Raw genomic sequence first — 17433 nt, forward strand, 5'->3', positions numbered from 1 at the left:
CTGAACCAGCACTTACTTCACCTGGAATGGTACTTTCTACAAACAAAATGATGGTACCCCCATGGGTTCCCCCTTATCACCAGTGATAGCAAATGTTTTCATGGAGAAATTTGAAATTGATGCGATCCAGACATCCACCCTACGTCCTTCCTTGTGGAAGAGATACGCAGATGACACTTTCGTCATTTGGCCACATGGCCCGCCAGCATTGAATACATTTTTCAACAACATCAATTCCATACACCCATCCATCAAATTCACCATGGTAGTGGAAAAGGATAGTAAGCTACCATTCCTGGATGTTTTGTTTGAGAAGAGACCTGACGGCTCGTTGGGACACTATCCACAGAAAAGCCACCCACACAGATTCCTATCTAAACCTGATTCCCACCACCATCCGGCTCAGAAGAATTCTCTCATCAAACCACTACACCATAGGGCCCACTGCATTTCCAACCAACACCACCTAGGCAGTGAACTGGAACAAGTACACCAGGCCCTCAAGATGAATGGGTACTCGGACTGCATTATTCGCAAAGCTGTTTCTCCAACCATGTAGAAACAATCCCCTGAGAGGCCAATCAAAACCATCACTTTACCATACATAGCAGGTGTTACCAAAAATATTTCCAAAATTTTAAACAAACACAAGATCCAGGTCAGATTCAATACAGTACACAAAATCCGTGATCTCATCCCATCTATGAAGGAGGTCATTCCTGACATGCAATATCTTGGAGTCTACAAACTGAATTGTAACTGCGGTAGCAGTTACATTGGGGAAACAAAACGACATGTCTCGGACCGTGTTTGCGAACACAAGGCAGATCTGAAACATGGCAGAACCAATACCTCTGCCATGGATGACCATTGTTATAATGCTGTGGGCTCGGATGATATTGTTTTTTCCGAGACCAAGGTACTCTGTAAACCTTCAGGCAACTATCAAAGGTTTTTTCATGAAGCCATCCGGATATATAAACATAGACATAACTTCAACTGAGAAGATGGATACAAATTGAGCAATTATTGGAAGGATGTTATTAACCAGGTAAAGCCTTAACTGGTTGTGGTTGTTTCCATCATACCCGCCAGGTACGAGTAGATTTTTCCGATTTACTTTCCCCCCATGTCCCACACTCAGCTTCCCACTTCTAGCTCTGCCTACTCCCCCCCCAGCCTCACTTCTTTTCCTCCTAGCGCTCACGCAGCTCCCCTTCCCCTGCTCTACACCCCCTCCCCCCGCATTTCTCTGTCTACCCCCTTGCACCAAGTTCCTGGGTGTGCACATCTCTGAAGACCTGTCGTGGAGTCACAACACTGCATCACTGGCCAAAAAAGCCCAACAGCGCCTGTACTTTCTCCGCAAACTGAGAAGAGCAGGAGCCCCGCCCCCCATCATGCACACCTTCTACAGAGGCACCGTTGAGAGCATCTTGACGAGCTGCATCACCGTGTGGTACGGCACCTGCACCGTGTCCTGCCGCAAGACTCTGCAGCGCATAGTGAGAGCAGCTGAGAGGATCATTGGTGTCTCTCTCCCCCCTCTTCTGGACATTTATAACACCTGCATCACCAGCAAAGCAATCAAGATTGCAGGTGATCCCACCCACCCATCTCACAGCCTCTTCAGCCTGCTGCCGTCAGGGAGGAGATTGCGGAGTCTTCGGGCCAAGACCAGCAGGCTCAAAGACAGTTTCTTTCACCAGGCTGTCAGGAGACTCAACTCCCTCCCTGCTCTACCATCACTCCCCCCCCTCTGCCCACCCTCCCCCCTTTGCCCCCTGACCCCAACCCCCACACACACATTCACTCGTACATCCTGATCTCTGGACTGCACATTGCACTACATCGCACTACCACACCGGTTTAAATATCTTATTTCTTTAAATATTTTATTTAAATAATATTTTACATTTTATAATTCTTGACTGTTGTTTATTTTAAGTCTATTACATTTTTGATTATTTATCTTGTGTTGATCGCCGATTGTTTATTGTTTATTTATGTCTGTTAATTGTGATTCATTTTTTAATTGCTTGGTTGCACCGTGGGACCAAGAGAGAGGACTGTAATTTCATCTGTGTTGTATGTCATGCATGTAACACACTTGACAATAAAGTGACTTTTTTTTTTACTTGCTCCTCCCCCCTTTCTTACCAATATAACCTCTTGCCACGGCAGCTCTCTCGCCTACTTCAGCATTTTTTATTGCTGTGGTTGTTCCACCTGATTAAGATTGCTTGTGTTGCGATCGAAACGTGATTTGTTTTATTTTATTTCTACCTACGTGACGTTACCGAAAGAACAAATGAGTATAGAAATTAGTTGTCAATCTAGATTATTTAAACGTGAATAGCTAGTAGTTTCCTAATATTGGAAGAGCATTCCAGATGGCCGCAGAAGCACATTTGAAAGCCTTTGATGTTGTTTCAGTACTGAGGCCAGAGCACAGATAATTATCCCCATGCAACATGGCCACCATGAAGTCCCCCATGAAATATGGCCACACCGTGATGCAGTATCCAATGCAACATGATTACCATTAAGTCCCCCATGTAACAGGGCCAACATGATGCAGTCTCCAATGCAACATGATTACCATTAAGTCCCCCATATAACATGGCCACCATGATGCAGTCTCCAATGCAACATGATTACCATTAAGTCCCCCATGTAACATGGCTATTTTGACATCACCCATACAACCACCATGAAGTCTCCCATGCACCAAAGGCACTGTGACGTCCCCCATGTAACATGGCCGCCGTGATGTCCCACCATTTACCATGGCCACTGTGACGTCCCTCATTACTGTTCTTACCTTTCGGCGATTTGGTACAGATGGAGCCGGTGCCGTCTGAGGACAGCGCACTCCACGTGGTGAAAGAATTGTCGTTACTCCGAGCCTCTCCAGCTCGGCTCATCTACACACACACAAAGACAAAGGTCCACCACATAGGCTTGATAAAGATGTTGAAGCAAGTGCAGGAGGCGAGCACTGAGCCAGCATCTCTGAGATCCTGGGCTCCACATTCAGGAGGGTCGTGCCGAGATGTTGTCGGTTCTCAGCATTGGGATATTTGGCCAATATCAGATGCCATGCTTGGATTTACAATGAAAGACGCGTGGATTTTGAGGTCACACGCAGGTCAATGGGATTGTTCAAACTGTTAAGAGGAGTGATTGTGGCTCGGGCATGACGAGCCATGGCCAGGAGGGACAACAATGGCTGATAGTCAAGAATAATAACGGAGCGGCAGCCAAGGAACGAAACACATCTGAGAGGAGAGCCACCAGAGAGATGGTGCGACAAAATCGGCACTTGGTGGATTATTCCATCACAGCATGTTAGGGGTAGCAGGGTCTCAGGGAGGTAGGCATTTTCATCCATCAGTGGATAGATAACAGTGCTGTAAATGCTCACGCGTAGACAGGCAGGTACACCAAGAGGATCTCGGAGAGACACTGATAGACGTACACACACTCAGGCGGACAAGGAGAAGCACACGCAGGTATACAGGGAGGTGACAGGCACAAGTAGAGGGAAAAACGCACGTCCACCCATATTTTACCACACGAGTTGAGGAGCCACACGTACCTCCATGGTAGCAACTTGCAGAGTAGGGTGTTCAGAGCTCACTGTGTCTCTCGCGCGGTCTGGGTCTCTGCGTGGAGAGCGGGAGACGGAGGCGAGGGTCACACAAAACCGATGGGGTGCGACGACAATCATGTCTAAACACGCGTCATGTCACAATGTGGACTCTCATCATCAACATGGACTCACATCATCACAGACTCACAACATCACCACTCACCCATAACACAAAACACAACAAAAACAACAACGACCGCCATTCGCCACTAAGTAGCGGCAAATGCCAGGCTAGGTGCACTTTGAGACCACGTGAAATGCTGAAGGCTCACTGACAGGTCACAGATCAAACCCAGGTGCCAAGAGTTGACTGACTTAAATGACTGTGCCAACGTACTGCATTTTAGCCGCCCAGGTCAAAGGTCGTTGTTGTGAGCGTCGCTCCTTTGTTCGGACACCAGCAACACCGCGACTAACACCACCACTAACACCACCATTAACACCACTACAAGCACCACCACCACTAAAAAAGACAAAGATCCCCGATATAGCTTGAACATACTGTAGGGGCAAGTGCTGTTAGCAAGCACCTATAAAGGCCGGCATGGCACACGAGGGCGTGGGTGGCCAACACCACGCCTGGCCGCCTTTGTCTCCCTAGCGGCAATGTTTACACATCATACCAGGTACTCATTTGAGGTTGAGTCGACCTGGCCGTGAGCGGAAATCTAACCCGGGTGGCCAGTTTCGTAACGCAACACGCTAACCGCTACACTACAGCTCCCCTCAACTAACACCAGCACTAACACCACTACCACTAACACTACGAACCCCAAAAACACCACCACCAACATCAACTCCACCAACACCACTAACACGACCACCACTAACACCACTACACTAACACCACCACACTAACACCACCATTATTAACAATACAAACAACAACAACAACCGCCATTCGCCACTAAGTGGCGGTGACGTCACCACGACGCTTGTGCCAGGCCATGTGCACCTTGAGGCCACGTGAAGTGTCGAACGCCCGCTGGCAGGAGGTCACGGGGCAGACCCAGGTGCCACGGGTCAACTGACCGAGATGACCGAGATGACTGGCTGATGCACCACCTGTGCCCCCTACTGTACCAACTTGCTGTGCTTTAGCCACCCGGCGCTCCGCTCGTTGTTGTGACCGTTGCTCCTCCGCCCTCCGTTGTTGCTGGAGGGCGACTGCCTCCAACTGCCCAGTAGCGTCCTTCACGAGCCTCCTCCACTGAGGCCGATCTTGACACCGCTGGTACCAGTCATCGGCAAGTCCACTCAGCTCCACATCCTCCTGTACCACATCACTCCATCTCTTCTCTAGCCCGTGCCGCGCCCGTTTAGCCCCCTCGATCCGGCCGAACAAAAGCTGTTTAGGCATGCGGTGGCTGGGCATGCGGGCTACATGACCCAGCCAACGCAGCCTTGCCTGCCGGAGGAGCTCACTGATGGGACTTTGCCCAGATCTTTCAAGGACTTGTGAGTTCCTCACACAATCCAGCCTGGTTAAACCCAGGATGGATCGTAGGCAGGCCAGCCTAAATGTTTCCAACCGGCGAAGATGCTCCACTAGGGGGGTCCACGTTTCGCAAGCATAGAGAAGGGAGGGAATGACCGTGGCCGAGAAGACCTGAAGCTTCGTGCGGAGCGACAGACCAGGTAGCTTCCACACAGCGTTACGCAACCGATGAAAAGATATTGCCGCTCGACTGATTCGGAGTGAGACCTCTGCTGATAAACTGGAGCCGGTCATAAGCACACTGCCCAGGTATGGGAAACTCTCCACTCTCTCCACAACTGCCCCATCACCAATTGGGAGTTGTGGGGGTGGAGTGTCCGATGGTACAAAATACCCAGGCAGGTGCTTAGTTTTGGTAGGGCTGATGGTAAGGCCCCACCTCTTAGTGGCAGGCTCCAGTCTCAGCAGCAGCGTCTCCAACTCCTCTTCTGAATGAGCAGCTATTACCAAATCATCGGCATACATAACGTGGTTGACCAATAGGGAGCCATCCCTTGATCGCACCCGGGCGTCGATCAGCCTCCCATTATATCTGTACCAAATGGAAATTCCCCCGGTACAGCTATTGAAGGCTTCACGAACTACGCAGTCGAAATAGATGTTAAATAATGTGGGAGCCAGAGGACATCCCTGTCGCACCCCAAGGTGTACAGGGAAAGGCTCCGACTCCCGGCCACGTAGTTTTACCCGGGCCCGCTCACCATCATGAAGGTCCTTAATGATCGTGAGCAGAGGGTCAGGGACTCCGAAAGCACGAAGAACAACCCAGAGCCCAGTCCTACTGATGGTATCATAGGCCTTGACCAGGTCAATAAAGCAGAGATGTAGGTCTTTTTGGAATTCCCTACACCTCTGCTGTAGCAGACGGACATAAAATATGGCATCTGTGCAGGACCGCCCTTTCCTGAAACCGCATTGGGGCTCCGCAAGCCTCTCCTCAGCGTGCCTAGCAAGGCGATGTTGAATAATCCTTGCCAGGACCTTTCCCGGCACACTGAGGAGTGAGATGCCCCTGTAGTTGTTACAGTCGGTACGGTCCCCCTTCTTAAAGAGGGGGACCACCAGGGCATCCTTCCAGTCCTGCGGAACCCGTCCAGTGGTCCAGACTGTTGTTATGATGTCATATAGGGCAGTCTGTGCACAAACGCCACCCTCCCTCAGCATTTCGCTTGGGAGATCATCTCTGCCCGGTGCCTTCCCTGGTCTCAGACTCCGGATCGCCCTCAGTACTTCCTCAACAGCTGGCACCTCAGCCAGCCACTCACAGGGGGTGACCTCTTCCAATATTTGAGGCACCGCAGCCTCAGCAGGGTTATCCCCACTTTGTGCCATGATGTTTTCCTGGCTGAGAGATTTTCCCTCCCCCAGGACCTCACAGAAATGCTCAGCAAATCTGCAAACCTGTTCCTGGGGGTCGGAGATTGGATCACCGTTTTTTCCTCTAATGATGGTAATAGGTGTGGCGCTGCAGGTTACTTTTTTGATGGAGTTAAATAGTGATTTGTGATCGCGGGCCACTAAGGTAGACTCCATCTCCTCAGCAACCCGCGACCACCACCCATCCTTACAGCGCCTTACGGCTCTCCGAACCTCCGAGCGAAGGCTGCGGTAAACCTCCTCATTCTCTGACGTGGGATGCTGTAGGCGATGAGAGTGGGCCTGTCGCTTTTTCTCAATTAACCTGAACACCTCCTCTGTCAGCCAGGGTTTCTGGGGAGGTCTGGACCGCGTACCCAAAGCAGCCATTGCAGCTGCATGAGTCACAGTCTTAAACCTCGCCCATTTACCCTCGACATCAGGTGGAGTGGGGGACGATGCCAACCCCAGCTGCAAGCGATGATGAAATTCTCGCTTGCAACTTTCATCAGCTAACTGAGACCAGGCCACTTTTGGTTTGAATGGGGTCCTGTGTGTACACCCACCACCGGAGTGGAAAAATGGCAGGCGCATCTTACAGATGACTAGTCGATGGTCAGAGGGCAGATCAGCTCCACGGTAGGTCCTGGTGTCAAGGACATGGGCTCGCATCCGCTGGTCCGTCACTATGTAGTCCAGCAGATGTTCTTGCTTGGACCCGGCATGTATCCATGATGTTGTGTGGATGTGCCGATGCCGGAAGAGCGTGTTGGTAATTACAAGCTCATGGGCTGCACAAAAATCTAGCAGCCTCCTACCGTTATTATTGAGCTGATCTGGCCCATGCCTTCCAATCACTCCAGACCAGGTGCCAGCATCATGACTAACTCGGGCATTGAAGTCACCCAACAAGATGACTCTGTCCCGAGTGGCCACTTTAGCCAGCACCTGTGACAGGAGGTCATAGAAAGCGTCTGACTCATCGGCTTTGCCTGCATCCCTCCACGGATGTTCGTCTTCGGTGGGGGCATAAGTAACCACGACCACCACTCCTCACCTCTGATTGATGGGAAGGCGAGCCCAAAGTATCCTGGGGCTTACAGCTTCCCACACCTCACCGCCACGCTCCCACGCCCCCTTCATTCTTTTGTTCAGAAGAAGAGCCACACCCTGTTGTTTGGCAGTCTCCTGCCCCGAGTAGAGGACTGTCCACCCCTCATGGTGGCAGGATCCAGAACCGGTCCACCGGACCTCCTGAATGCTACAAAGATCCAGGCGGTACCGGTCCAGCTCCCGACAGAGGAGTGGCAGCCTCTCCTCCGCAGTGAGCGTTCGAACATTCCACGTGGCCATCCGCAATGGTTTTTCGTTGTTTCTGGAGGAGCCCCGAGGGTGAAAATTCAATCTCCTGGCTCCGCCAAATGGGGTTTGGCCAGGAGACGTCATAAAAGCCTGACCCCCCGGGGCCTCCGGCACAAGCTTATTAGTTACAGGTTTATGTTTAATTCGTAGTTTAGTGGTGGTTAATTGAAGGTGGAGGGGTTACCAGCCCCTCGCACCCGTCCAGAGCCCCCGTTTAGCCACTGTGGTGGTCACAGACGCCATGAGGGGAGAGGCCAATGGGCATTGGCCCTCCCCCCACAGCACTGCCCACGACAGTGTTGCCCGTCCGGCACCGCGAGGAGGTAGGAGGTTGTTTTGCCGGACAAACACCACCACTAACACCACCATCACCACCACTAATACCACCACTCCTCCTCCTGCTCGTACAGGACACCAAAGACAACGATCCGCATAGAGCCTTAACAGGCTGTAGGGGCAAGTGCTCTTAGCCAGCAGTACGTATGAAGGCCGGCACGGTACACGAGGCGGTGGGTGGTCAGCACCAAGCCCGACCGCCTTTGTCTCCGCAGTGGCGATGTTTACGCATCGCACCAGGTACTCATTTGAGACTGAGTCGACCTGGGGGAGGCCGGGGAACGGTTCAGATGATCGTCACTGGTGTTGGCCGTGAGCGGGAATCGAACCCGGGTCACCGCTACACACAGACTCACACAGACCCACACACACGTACACAGACTCACACAGAGAGACTCACACACAGACTCACAGAGAGACTCACACCACCACCACCGCCACCACTCACCCACAGCTCGGCTCCACTCCTCACCTGCTCTAGAGGTTGTCCGCGCCTCTCGAACGACTAAACTGCCAGGGGGAAGCACGTGGCGCGAGATGCGGCGTGACGTAATAGCCATTAGCTCCTCCCCCCACCTAAGTTCCTCCCCCCATGCTCCCCCTTGCCCCCCCTGCCTCTCCCCCTTCACAACCCCCCATGCCCCCCCACGACCACCCCCCATGCTCCCCCCTGGTAAGTTCAAGTTCATTTATTAGGTATAGCCCTGTGAGCCATTCGGCTCTTGAATCGGGTGCAACCGCAACAAACAAAAAACAAAAACATGAACAAAAAACATCTTAAAGTGAATATGTAACTGAGTGCAAATAGTAAATCCAAGAAAACACAGCAAAATATTTCAGAAAAAACACCGTACACCAACGCTGTGTGCAAAAATCCGAGTGGGATGCAAGTCAAACAACAACAACAACCACAAGACAACTTAGATTAAGGCCATCAGTCTAATTCTGTACTACAATCACCAAAATAAAGCCATGAAAGCAATTAAACATTGATCATAGGAACTGTGACGGAATTTTCACAATAAATGACATAAACAACATGTACTACCAAAACCCTGCAGCCATAGCTGGCTGCATGAGTCACTCCACAACAGCAGGAAAATCAATCGGAGTATTATAATTGTTCAACGCACCTTTAAGATCAGCACACTAAATCAAAACACAGGTCATACTTTGCAGCGATCATCCGGAGCGAAACATTTTATTTTAGGCCACTGAATAGCACTGGCAACTCCTCTAGAGCAGTTTTGAGTGAAGATCTCATAGGTAGTGACTCAAGTTTAAATTTATTGGCAACAGCATTCCAGACCCTGGGGGCATCAATAGCAAAGGCCCTTCCTCCAGTATATGTACGGCAATAGGGAATATGAAGCTGGTAAATGAGTCAAATTTGTTATTTGAAACAGAGAGGAGATCCTGCAGGTAATCTGCGGATTTTTTTGTAAGTACATCATGAATAAATAAGATCTGGTGCACAAGCCGTCGAACATTCAGAGATGTTAAGTTTGACCCACAGTGGTGAGTCCTATATGGGCAGTTCAATGCAAATCTTAAGGCCGAGTGATACATTGAGTCAAGCTTCTTCAGTACAGTACTTGGGGCTGATTTATACACGATGTCACAGTAATCAAGTAGAGGCAGTATAGTAGCTTTTATCAATTCCAAACAGAACATAGGGGGGAAGCAGTGCTTGTGTCGATATAGAAAACCAATTTAAAATGTTTGTCTTTTTCCAAATATAATCAATGTGATCTTCAAAATTCAGTTATGAATCCAGGATGACCCCAAGATACTTATAGATCTTGACTTGCTCTATTTGATCATTATTTAAGGAATGTAATTAAGGGGAAAATAACTTCCCACTTTAGTCCTGGTGAGAAGTATAGCACCTTGGTTTTGGCAGGATTTAGGACTAGTTTAAGAGCAACTAGCTGATGTTGTAGTTTGTTGAAATCACTCTGGAGCTTAGCAATCACGTCATCCCCCACCTATACCCCCCTCGCGACCCCCCCATACCCCCCTTGTCCCCCATTCGTGATCCCCGCCTCCATGCTCCCCCTAACCTCTCTTTCCCCCCCCCCTCTCGACCATCCCCATACTCCCCTCTGTTAACCCCCCTGCCCGCCCTTAGGACCATCTCCATGCCCCCCCGCCCATCCCCTCCCCCTCGCAACCCCCTCCCATGCCCCCCTTGCTCCCCCTCTCGACCTTCCCCATGCCCCCCTGTTCCCCCCTGACCCTCCCCCCTCGCAAACCCCCCAAGCTCCCCCCTTGTCCCCCCTCGTTACACCCCCTGCCCCCCTCGTGACCCCCCCTGCCCCCCCTCGTGACACCATCCATGCCTCCCGCCCCCCCTCGCGAAACCCCCCCCCTCACGTCCCCATGCCCCTCCCCCCTCGAGTGGAGGCGGCGCGCGCTGTGGATTGTGGGTGGCGAGCGGCTAATTTGGTTTCCCGCTCACGGCCACCGTCAGTGGGTCGCGAAAGCTTCTGAAGCGGCGGATCGCTGGGCCTCCTCTACGTCGACTCAGCCTGAAGGTGAGAACCTCGTGCGGTGTGCACACATCAGCAGTGGCGGCGGTGGTGGGGGGGACAGAGGAGGCGCCTGGCCCACAGCCGTCACGTTCTAGACGCCTGCTGAGTTCACGGCGCTGCTTCAAGCAGAGCCCGGCCCTGCTGCTGCTGATGATGAGGCGCTGACGGTGGAAACCGGCCCCAGAGTGGTCCTCGTGTTGAGCCGTAGCTGATGAGAGGCACTCCCAGACGGCCGTGTGTTTTTATCTCTGGAGGGACGGGTTGTGGAGGCGAATCGCCTGCTGCTGGAAAAGGCATCCACTAGAGCCCGCTATATAGGGGAATTTGGTCTACTCTTCCACGCTGGTCCGGACATGTTGGAGCAAAGTGGCCATACCCACACTTTACCCCACCACACGCGGGGCGTGAGCTCGCTGGACTTGCAATGCAGAGGTGCAGGTTCGATTCCTTTTCCCACCCACCCACTCAGCCATTCACCCACCCACTTTGGCACTCACCCATTCACTCAGCCACTCGCCCACCCACACGGCCACCCACACAGCCACTCACCCACTCACTCACCCACCCACTCAGCCACTCACCTACCCACTCAGCCACTCACTCACCCACTCACTCACCCACCCACTCAGCCACTCACCCACTCAGCCACTCAGCCACCCACTCAGCGACCCACTCAGCCACCCACTCAGCGACCCACTCAGCCACCCACTCAGCCACCCACTTCGTCACCGGTCGCCCACTGCCACCCACCCACTTGGTCACCAGTCACCCACTGCCACCCACCCACTCTGCCACCCACCCACTCTGCCACCCACCCACTCTGCCACCCACCCACTCTGCCACCCACCCACTCTGCCACCCACCCACTCTGCCACCCACCCACTCTGCCACCCACCCACTCTGCCACCCACCGACACTCTCACCAACCCACCCACTCACCCACAGGGAGACACGGAGACACAAGGAGACAAGGGGACCCACAGGGACAGAGCCTTGATACAGTGGTTGTGTAGGTGGTGTGAGAGTGTATCAGCATCATTGTGGTTGTTGTTGTGGTTATGTTGGTGGTTATGGTTGTGGTGGTTGAGGTTATGTTGGTTGTGGTGGTTATGGTTATAGTTGTGGCGGTAGTGGTTATACTTGTGGTTATGTAGCTGGTGGTTGTGGTTATATTTGTGGTTATGGTGGTTATGATCGCAGTGATTGTGGTTATATTTGTTGTGGTTATAACCCGCGATGTATTTCGTCGAGGATGGATGCCGCCGCGTGCAGGAGTTGGGCGAGGCGGGAGTGAGCCACCCGAAGCGCCCTCCAGCCGCCGGGCGGCCGGGCAGTGTGCAGCTCGGCCGGTGGCGCTTCTCCTCCCCCCTCCGGGGCTGCCAACCCCGGTGCTGTTGAGTCGTCCTCCTCTTCCTCCGGAGCCCTGGTACGAGTTTCTCTTCGCGTCTCCATAATAGCGATTCAGATAATTATTTGGCTACTTCTGACGCCAGTTGTAGTGGGTAGAACGGAGAGCGAGACTTCTTACCGAAAGAACCAAAGAGTATGAACTTATATGGTTTTTTTAACCTATTTTTAGTGGTTTGCTATCCTTCCCTTTGCACTCCTTTCGTTTTTGTATTGTTTGTTGTTGTGACGTTATGACCACGTGCCCCCTACTAGCACATCTGTGATCAAAGAGCTTTATAGCTCATCGGATTCCTCCGGCACAGAATCAATACCGATTCTGATGATACCGTAATGAACACGTTTGAATCGATTCGCGTTCTTCGCTTTACAAAAATAGTCATGGAATCGATTATTGTGGAATCTGTTCTCGTGGGATCGAATCATCGATATTAATTACAGAGATTAATCAACGACGTCGCTAGGTGCATCGTGATGCCGCACTCAGAGTGCAAGCTCGTGGTTTGTTGCTGCTCGCTGCTGCATCTTCGTCTGGGCTTGCTTCTCCGATTCAGCGCGGTTGGCTGCGTACAGTGCGAAAGAAGTTTGCGTCTTCTTCTCGCGTGGAGACACGTGCCACGCGCCGGCTGATTGTTATTTAAAAACTATAAACTAAACTATTAAGCTATATTTTTACCAGGTAAGGCCCCACTGAGCTATGTAGCTTTCTTTTTTCAGAAGCCACCTGGCCATCACAAATGATAGCCTAAGGGAGTTTGTGTCGGTGGGAGCGGTGGTGTAGCACAATAGGGGGCACAGGTGGTGCATCGGCCAGTCATCTCAGTCAGGCAACCAGTAGCAACCTGGGTTTATCTTTCCATGACCTCCTGCTGCCAGCGGGCGTTCGACGCTTCACGTGGCCTTAACGTGCACGTAGCGAATGGCGGTTGTTGTTGATGGTCGTCTCACGGTTAGCGCTACGCTGCACTACGAACCCAGCGTCCCGAGTTTGATTCCCGCTCACGGCCAACACCGGTGACTATTCCGTTCCTGGGCCTCCCTGAGGTCGACTCAGCCTCAAATGAGTACCTGGTGCATTGTATAAACATCGCCACTGGGGAGAAAAAGGCAGTCGGATGTGGTGCTGGCCACCCACCCCCCATCGTGTATCAAACACGGGAATTGGCGACCCTGTATACCGGCACGGCTTGGCTTCCGCAATGGAAAAAACAAACAACACAACCTGAGTCTGATGCAGTGGGGGGCGGGGAGGTGGGGGGACAAAGGCAGCGTGGCCGGGACGGACGCCGGTGGGACGAGCGGACTCGGCGAGTGACCGCTTGGTGTCATGTTACCACACCACCACACCCACCACCACCACAGGAGATGAAGCTGATCCTGCCGAATGCTCAGCGGATGAACCGCTGAAGCCACAAGCTGGAGGCACTGGTGCGGGCGTGCCGCGCCAACGCCGTCACCGACTTCATTGTCCTGCATGAGCACCGAGGTATGCCAGGCACGCGCACACACCGCAGTAGACAAAGCTCCCCCGTGTAGCCTTTAACAGGCTGTTAGGACAAGTGCTGTTTGTCTAGTGACCTACGAAGGCTGGCACGGCACACGGCGAGTTGGGTGGTGTGGTCATTACTGCATCTGGCCCCCTTTGTCTCCCCACTGTCGATGCTTGGACACATCGGAAATCGAACTCGGGTCACTGGATTCGTAGTGTAATGAGATAGCCACTCTGCTGCCACTCCCCGGTGTGATGCGGTACAACAGACGGGGGATGGCGGTGTATTTAACTGTGTGTACGATGTGCGGCGTGTAGTATGACGCTGCAGACGGGGGATTGCGATGTCTTAACTGTGTGTGCGGTGTGGTGTGGTATGATGCCGCAGATGGAATGGCAGTGTGTCTAACTCCAGTACGCTATCTCTGTGACGCACGTGGTGTGTCAAACTCTCCGGCGTGCTGTCCATGTGACACGTGGTACAATGCCACAGACGGGATGGTGATGTGCCACCTGCCGCTGGGCCCCACGGCGTACTTCACGCTCTCGAGCCTGGTGATGCGGCACGACATCCCGGACGTGGGCACGATGTCCGAGGCGTTCCCGCACCTCGTGATGCACAACTTCACGTCGGGACTCGGAAAGAGGGTACGTGCGGGCACTGTGCCAGTCTCACCCACATCTTTCTCCCCCCCCCCCCCCCCAAACACGAAGATCTCTCGTATAGCCTATAACCCTTTCTCATTTCGATGATGTACATATACGTCGTCGAAACGGAACCGTAAGAAAAACTCAAGTACGTCTTCTGACCTGAAGACATACCGAGGCTCCATAAGGCCATGCGGGAGGGCGTGTGGCAGTTTTGTTCCATAGAGTACCGGTCGTGTCACTACGGTTCACTACGGTCGTGTCACTACGGTGAGGGCAACTTCTTTTAAAAACAGCAGCGCTACGCCTCTATAAATAAAATTAACGCTGAGCTGCTCGCTCGTACCGAAATTCAGCGGTGAACATGACACCTACCACCCGGCAACTTGTAGATGTCTCAGAACCGGAAAGGGTGAGCAGACTTTTGGGCCAGGTGCTGTGTGCCCGCCCCCACCCCCTTGCCAACGAAGGTCTAAAGCGTTTTATTCATCAGCTTCATCCGTCCGTCTGTCTAAGGCAGGGGTCCTCAAACTTTTTAAACAGGGGGCCTCAAACTTTTTAAACAGGGGGCCAGTTCACTGTCCCTCAGACCGTTGGAGGGCCGGACTATAGTTAAAAAAAACTATGAACAAATTCCTATGCACACTGAATATATCTTATTTTGAAGTGAAGAAACAAAACGGGAACAAATACAATATTTAAAATGAAGAACAAGTCAAGTTAAATCAACAACTTGCCAGCATTTCAATGGGAACATTGGGCCTGCTTTTGGCTAATGAGATGGTCAATGTCCGGTTCCATATTTGTCACTGCTAGTCGTAACAAGTGATGCAAGTGTGCATCCATTAGTCTAGATCTGGTTGGAGATTTCAAATGTTTCATTCTGGAGAAAAATCCACTCGACCATGGGGAGAACATGCAAACTCCAAATATACAGCAGGCATCAGGTTCAGGATCGCACCCACGGCTCCTGTATACCAGGCGAGGTAGTTAACATCTCGCCACGGCAGCGCTAAATTATTGCGAGTTTAATGTGCCCGGGAGACCAACCCGACGTGGCATGTACGTATGTTGAACTTTTATCACACCGTACATAGGCAACCTGGCTAATTGGAGGTGCAGAGGAAGGACAACAAACTAAACACGACAAGCATTTCTAAAGAAATTAGTTTCCACTCTAGATTTAAAAGCGCATAGCTCCCAGTGTGTTCCTAATATCGGAAGGAAGAGACCCACAGAAATCCACTCATATAGAACCACAGAGACCCATACTCATGTATGTATGTTGAACTTCTTTCGCATCGTACGTAGACAGACCGTGCTCGTGCTAATCGGAGGTGCCGGTGGGGGGGAAGGACGAGGAATCTCCGCACGCGCGCGCCCGATAGTTACCCTCGGCGTGTTTTACCCCGTCTCTCTTGTGGCGAGAGCAGGTGTCGAATAACCTCCGGTACCTGTTCCCTGTGCCCAAGGAGGACAGCCGGCGCATCATCACGCTCGCCAAAGACGACGACTACATCTCGTTCAGGTGCGCTGCCGCTGCGCCTCCTCGCAACGTCTCGGTCGTCGTCGTCATCCGCTGTCCGTCGCCGATGGGTCTGCCGCAGCGTTCTTCATTGCAAGGCCCACCGCGAGCCACTTGGGGGCCCTGGTGGCCTTGAGTGCAGACCCCGACAATGCACATATGTGAAACTAAACTATTTTGATGTTGCGATGTGATTTGACCCAACTAGGTCATTTGCGGGTTGTTTTACAAACTGTAAATTTTCGCCGGCATGCCACGGTGGTGAGATGTTGACGACTTCGCCAGGTATACAGAAGGTCATAGGTTCTATCCCGACCCTGACGCCTGTATATTCGGAGTTTGCATGTTCTCCTCCTGGTCGCATGGATTTTTCTCTGGGCCCTCCGGGTTTTTCCCTCCACATTTAAAAACTTGAATTTAGAGTATTTGGCAGCTATACATTTTTATGTGAAGAGCTAAATAGCTCAGTGGTAAAATAAAAATAGTTTCGTTTTACTTGAGTTTTCAAGCATGGGCACAGAGTTTTTATTTAACGCCATCTCTGAGCTGACGGCGCGTAATGTTGTTAATTTGTTTATGCATCCGCAGTTTTTAACAGGGCTGGCGTTGGCCTCTGACAAACGTCTGCTAGGACGCGTAATGAGAGTCCAGCACCGTCCGTATGACTTGCCGCGACCCCTCCTGTGACTTCTGTGCCCCCCCCCCTCCCAACAGGCACCACGTCTACAAGCGCGACGGCAAGGACATCGAGTTGAAGGAGGTGGGACCGTGATTCAAGATGAAGTGTAAGTCTGCTTGACATGTTCCAGCTCGTCTCCACTTTACACCCCTGCGGAGGCGGTGGAAAATCCTTGTGGACTTCCCTACGAAGTGGTCGACCCCAGGGAGGATGATGGGCTTGAATGTAAGAGTCTAGCGTCGGGCCGCGCAGCCCACAAGTGACTTGCAAAGCGGGTCGGAACTTGAGTCGGTGGGGTCGCTGCTCTGGTCGCATTCGCTGTGCCGTGACCTGACCCGCATTCCCCCACCCCCGATGCGATGTGTAAATTTAAAGATGACCGGGCGTAATGCTGGCCACCCACACCCACCCCTTCGTGTGCCGTGGTGGCTTTCCTACATGCTAATAAGCGAACAGCGCTTTTCCCACACGGTCTTAAAGGCTACATGGGGGGGATCTTTGCCTTCGTGTGTCGCGCAGTCTATGAGATTAAACTGGGCACACTGGACAACGCGGCCACCGCCGAGGTGGAGTGGCCCTGGCGACTGTACATGAACACGGCGAAGAAGCGGAAGTTCCTGAGCGTGGATTGAGGGGGGGGCATCTTCTCCCCCCCCCCCAACACTGCGGGCCTGGGGGAAGGGGCGGTGGGGTGGGGTGTTTGTCCCTGAAAACCCGGAGTTGGAGTCAACTCGCGGCGCTCTCCGCCGAGGCTCGAGGCGTTGAGGAGAGGTCGCCGTGTGGATAGGGCAGTGCGTGAATTGCTGTTCCAACCCTCGTCACACACGCGCATCATACGCGTCACACACACATTGCGGATGTACATTTATCAAACACAAACATGCACATCTTCGCATGCGTCGCACAGACACACACAATTGCACAAAAAGACAAAAGTACCCCGT

General features: G+C 52.4%; 1 pseudogene; it reads left to right on the plus strand.

Moving 5' to 3' along the window:
* Positions 1-13513: 13513 nt before the first annotated feature.
* On the plus strand, positions 13514-17121 carry LOC144945709 (U3 small nucleolar ribonucleoprotein IMP4-like; annotated as a pseudogene).
* Positions 17122-17433: the final 312 nt, after the last annotated feature.

Source organism: Lampetra fluviatilis, chromosome 38 (genome assembly GCF_964198595.1).
Source record: "Lampetra fluviatilis chromosome 38, kcLamFluv1.1, whole genome shotgun sequence".
Taxonomy (NCBI): Eukaryota; Metazoa; Chordata; class Hyperoartia; order Petromyzontiformes; family Petromyzontidae; genus Lampetra; species Lampetra fluviatilis.